Consider the following 6137-nt stretch of genomic DNA (forward strand, 5'->3'; position numbering starts at 1 on the left):
CCTCTGTTATCCTTATCCATGTACATATTGTTGAAAAAAAATATACTACTACGGGTTTGTTTAGATACTATTTATTTTGCTAAAAATTGAAAACTGAAAAAATTGTAGTAAAATAATTTTTAAATATGTGAATAGTATCATGGAACTTATTTTTAATGAAAAAATTGCTGAATAAAAAGATTTATGGATCATGTGAATAGTATATGGAACCCACTAAACAGTGTCATTCTAGTGAATATTTGGATTGTCAAAAAGTGCATGGGACCCACTAACAAACACTCCTACATGAAATGTACACGTCAATAAAAAAGAAAAAATAAAAAAAGAATAAGAGGAAAACGCAAACACAGCACCGTGTGCATGGGACCCACTGACAGACACTCCCACATGAAATGTGCACTTCAATAAAAATAAAAAAGAAAAAAAGAAAAAGAGGAAAACGCAAACACAGCACCATGGACACCAATCCAAACACGTACTACATTCTCAAAAAGAAAAAAACATTTTTTGCGTCACAATTTTGTCACGATTTTGATGTGAAAGACTATAAATAATGTATAAGTAAATCCACGTGAAAGTAACAAACAATTTAGCAAACACATAAAATAGTTGTACCAAAAAAAAAGTATAATACACAATGTGGTTCTAAATTTTGGGAATTTGGATGAAATTTTTTTATTTTTTAATATCATATTTGCTTTTTAATTTTGAGACACAAACACACACACACAAGTAATGAACCCAAGCTTGTTCTTTAAAAAAAATGTAATTAAAATAAACTTCTAAAAAAATCAATAATTTTCTATCTTTTGTTAACTTATTAACTTAAGGATGAGATAAAAGGTAGATTTAAGTAAATAAGATTGTTCAAAAAAACAATAAGATTATTTATTTAAGAAAAAAAAATTTAACTTATGGACAAAGTTTGGCTCTAAACATATTTAAAGCCTTAGATTTCAACTATTAATAGAAAAATGACATTAGTCCTTGTCACATAACTCATTTATATAGTTGAGTTAAATAAGTCACACATGACAGGTTACATGTCAAATTCTTTTCCTATTAATAGTTGGAAACAAACATTTTCCTTAACTTATTTACTTAAAATCACTTTTTATCTTGACTTTAGAATTAAAAGACATCATGGCCTAAGGCATCCACTCTATAATAATAAATTTTTATGATTATATTTATAATAAAAAAATTCTTCATATAAGCAAGTTCAAGCTTAAATTTTTATTAAAATATAAAAGACTTTATAGTTTATAGTAACTGGACTTAATAATTAATTGATGCTTCAAATCTTGATTAAAAAATCAAGATAAGTGCTAAGAAGGATCTCGATAAATAATTTGGAAGACTTTAAACTTTAAATTTTTAACGGTAACGGCACCATTTGCTAAGCTAGGCATGATGGTACTGGAAAGAGTGTCAATGAATTACGTGGATGAAGGTTGTTCAATAAATTTTTCTATGGTTGCTTGCTTTGTCCCGCCTCATCAATTAAAAAAAAAAAAAAATTAATGGAGGATTGGTTTAGAAAATATTTTTATAAATTTTATACCTATAAAAAAAATAATTAATTTTTTAATAAAAGTAATATTAAAATTTTCTAAAATTATATATTAACAAATGCCCTAAGAACACTCGTTTAACTAGTTAAAAAATAGAAAAATGAAATGTCATTAATATTTTCACAACATTTTTATAACAAATCTTAAGTAATTAGTTATTATTGGCTACTATTATTAGGACAAAAAAGTAATTTTAATATTAAATTCAAATTTAAACCAATAATAAGTTAATAACTAACATATATAATTTATTGTGAAAATATTATTAACCTAACACCGATATTCTCTTCCCAAAACAGGAACAGTTAACTATGAACCTAGATTTATGCTAAGAAGTAAGATTCGCAGGATGTACACTACAGCCTACAGGGACCGTACTCTTCGTCTTATTTACTAGTTCGGTTGTTCCTTCTCTTTGCGTGAGTCAACAACCAACGTCGGACCCATGCATCTCAAAACAAAAAATAAAAGGTGGAAGACAAAATGAATAGAACTTAAATAGAGGTGTATAATTGAAAACACATCCCCCAACTTTTGACCCTATCCTGATTACATCCATTTCTCTTTTTATATTTTAATTTATTGTAAGGTTCTAGCTCCTGTGCTCCTATGTAAATAACTTACAATGGGGGAACCTATCAATACTATTTTATTATCTTTGCATCTACAATATTTTTTATTTCAAAAAATAGAATCATAGAATATAGGAAGATTCATTAAATTGTCGAAAAAAAATAATAAATAATGGTGTAAAATTCTTTATAAGTCAATGTGTTACAAGTTAAATGAATTTAACATGATATACTTCCGTTAACGATTAATGGACATAAAGAATGTAATTAAAACACCAAGACTCTTGTAGGTTTGTAGTTTAACTGGTTGGCATCTCTTAATATGTCCATAAAATTGAAATTAAGGGTTCAAATTTTCTCTCTCCCAATATTGTAATTATCAAATTATCAATAAATAAATAAAGGGATGTAACTAGAACAATTATGAGGCAAAGCGTGTGATTAATTAAAATGAGTTAAAATTGAGTGAATATGGTAAAAAGTGGTCAAAAATGGAGAATAGTTCCTAAATTTGATTTTTTTTTTTTTAACCAAATTAATAATTATGTTAAACTTTGTTAGAAATACTTAAGAAGTTGATTATTCTTATGAATATGCATCACACCATCTTATTTGTACTTTGCCAATTCAGGCCAATATGGCTTTATTGGTTAGTGGTATTCTTGTAGCTAGCTTAAGTTTTTTACTCTCAATATTCAGTTTGAGTTCCAATTATATTAAACCAGTTAATGAGAACTAGATTTTAAATTTTTCCTAAAAACCAATTTAATTAACTCGAACCATGCTCACACTTAATGCTAGGTGACAAGAAAGTAGTGCGTAGATCTTACTAGAGAAAAGCCGATTCTATTTCTATCACACATACAACAAACGGCTGCAATTTGAACAACATGACCCAATGCTTGTCTTCTACTACATAGTGGTGATTATAATCCTTTTAGTCCATTCACTATCTTCTTTATGGAGAAAAGTTTAAGTGCATGAAATTTCAGTGACACTGATCACTTGTCACTATTTCAATAATTCACAAAACTTCTAAGATTGTAATTTCAGTGACACTGATCGTTTGCCAAATGCATTAAAGTACAAAATTGAATTAAAATAAAATAGGATTGAAGCGCAGAAATCTTGATTTCTTTATATTTAAATCCTTTTCGTTTGACAAGGTTAGCCAAGTCTAAAAACCAGTGCATTGGTTAAACCAAAAAATTAACATGATCTCAATTAGGGCATTCAAATTCAATTCAATCCATCTATCATTCACCCAATTTTGAGCTTTGTTACGAGTTAATTATAACTATTTAAAAATTTTTGGGTGATGGTTGAGCATGAGGTGAAAATTAGCTTTATTTCTTGGCATTTATTGGTATTTTAATTAAAATTTCCTTCAGTTGTTATAAATGTGATAGATGACAAAATAAGAAAATTACACCTGTAAAAGGACGGGATGTGAGAAGTAATTAATGTGAGAACTTACATGGTAATTTCCAGCCCATGTAAAATAGATCACGCAACACATTGATAGACTTGAGAGAGAGAGAGAGAGTAATTTAATAATGAGAGAAGAAAGAGAAAATAATTTAATATTTGTAGCAACTTGCTATAGTGGCCTGCTACTACTAACAGCTCATTGTAGCAAGTTGGTAAAATATTTTAAGTTTAACAATATTGTTGTGAGGTGTTTTTGTTTGTTTGGAGCTATAAAAAAACTAAAAAGCTATTTTAAGAGCATTGTTGTGGATGATGAAGAGACGAAATGCATACGTTACTTTACCCAAAATTGTCTCTCTCTCTCTCAACCATTTAAGCATTTATGAAATTCGAGCAATGGTTTTTTCTTTTTTGAGTAAATAGTAATGCTTTTTAGAACACACACACACAAAAATAGCAATAATAGTGTTTTAGACTGGGTTTATAATACATTACATAACGAAAGTACAATTACAAAAAGATTTAACATTTGTAGTTGTAGACAGGGGTTATAAACTAAATTATTTAAAACATCTACATTAGAGTAGCCAGATCCCTTTTTTTTTTTTTTTTTTTTTTTGATAAGTAGCCAAATCCTCATATAGAATGTGCAGCTCATCTTTTGAATATATGAGTTTCATGTTGGGAATCATCTCTTCAATAAATGAGTTCACTGAAAGGTTATTTCAGGAAAAAAAGTTTTAATACAATTTTATTTTGTCAAATAAAATCATTATTATTAAGAAGAAAATCCCCTCCTCAACATGAGAATCGTCAGTCAAGTGTGATCGTCCAGATTGGAGTCGTCCTCAGCCAACCTGACCCTAAAAAATGAATGGAGAAAAAGAAGAAATGTGGGTCACTAGTGTGGTGCTTGCCACAAAGCCTCCAATGCTAAAGTCAGAAAAATTGGCCAAAGAAATGTTAAGAAATCAATATTCATGAGCTAGAGTATTACTTTGTATATGTACCTCTCTTTTGGACTTCATGGCTATATATATACGTGCACACAGGTGCCTCCTTTTAGCCATTGGTGAAGCCTTGATGGTGACTTTATTCTCTCCTGGTAACGCCTCTGTAGGGCATTAATGGTGGGTTATCCTCCCAACGGTATGGAAGCTGATCAATGCTTTGTAACGGTTCATTGATGAGTGAAGATGAATTTGTTCGTCCTTGTTTGGCGATCATTACTTCCAGGACGAATCTGGGAATCTTCTTCGTCCTTACCCGTGATTACGGACGACGATGATATGATCGGGTCTATCAGCTGCCCCCCTATTCCGAGGTCATCCACACTTTGGACGGTCGCAGGAATACAAAAGGATTTATATTTTTTTTTTGGCAGTTGTGGTGCTTGGGGTTCTGCTCTGTATTGATTGCTTAATGGCAGCGTGGCACACATCGTGGCCACGTATTTGATTTTGATTGGCCAGGGGGTCTTGTTTCCGTTGAGAACCTTTTCAAGTTTCCCGCATTTTTCAAGGCAAAACCTTTTGATTTTTGGCTTTCCTTTTTTTTTTTTTTTTTTTTTCACTTCTTCATCTTCTCTCTGCGATTGGTTTCTCTAACTCCCTTAGTTGCGCATTTTGCTCTTAATCTTCTCAGTTTCCTCCCTAATTTCCAGGTTCGCCCTTTATTTACGCTCTTTTCCTTTCTGAATTTTGCTTATATTCCTGTCTTTTGAGTTCCTTTTTTCTCTTTGTGCTTCCCTTTCCCCTTTTTGAGTGGTGTTATTTCCTTTAATGGTGGGTAACTCTGAAGTTAAGCGCACTTCTCCTTTTGTCGCATTTCTTTTTGCCCGCTTAGGGGCTTTAGTGGAATCTTCTAGCGACCCATTGGGTGCGCTTTCACCCAGTGATTCATACCCATAGATTGAGGGTTTTGTTTTTAGTGGCAGTGGCTTAGGCTTAGTGTTGGGTGATTTATACCCTTTATTGTATAAATCTCAGGTTTGGTTTAAATTTTTTCGAGAGGTTCTAAGAAGGGAAAAAATGGGGTCCGAGGTGGGGTCAGGTGACTTGGAGAGAGGGTCGTCTTCTAATGTCGGCAGGAAAGGGGCCGGGGTAGATACAGCCACTTCTGCGCCTTCGTCTTCCCATCCTTCTGCTCCGGCCATTGCCCGTCCTTTCCATACCTTTAAGGAAAAATGCTCTTTGAAAATAGAGGTCTTTAGCAAGTTCAGAGATAGGTTTCAGTTTCCTGAGGAGACTAGGGCTCGTCTTCCCAAAAAATGTGAGAAGGCTTGTGCCTTTGCTCATGGGGAAGTTTGTTTTTATGAGGCTACATTTTCGTGCAGCCTCAAATTCCCCGTCCACCCATTTATCATGGAGCTTCTTCACTACCTAAACCTTGCACCAGGGCAGCTTATGCCTAATTCATGGAGAATCGTCATAAGTTGTATGGTGATTTGGATGACCATCGCCGACGGAGATATGATCATGATAAATGAGTTCGTCCATATCTATCATTTGAAAGAATCCAAGGAGTTTGGGTATTATGAGTTTGTACCTTAGGATAGGAA

Source organism: Quercus lobata, chromosome 9 (assembly GCF_001633185.2).
Source record: "Quercus lobata isolate SW786 chromosome 9, ValleyOak3.0 Primary Assembly, whole genome shotgun sequence".
Classification (NCBI taxonomy): domain Eukaryota; kingdom Viridiplantae; phylum Streptophyta; class Magnoliopsida; order Fagales; family Fagaceae; genus Quercus; species Quercus lobata.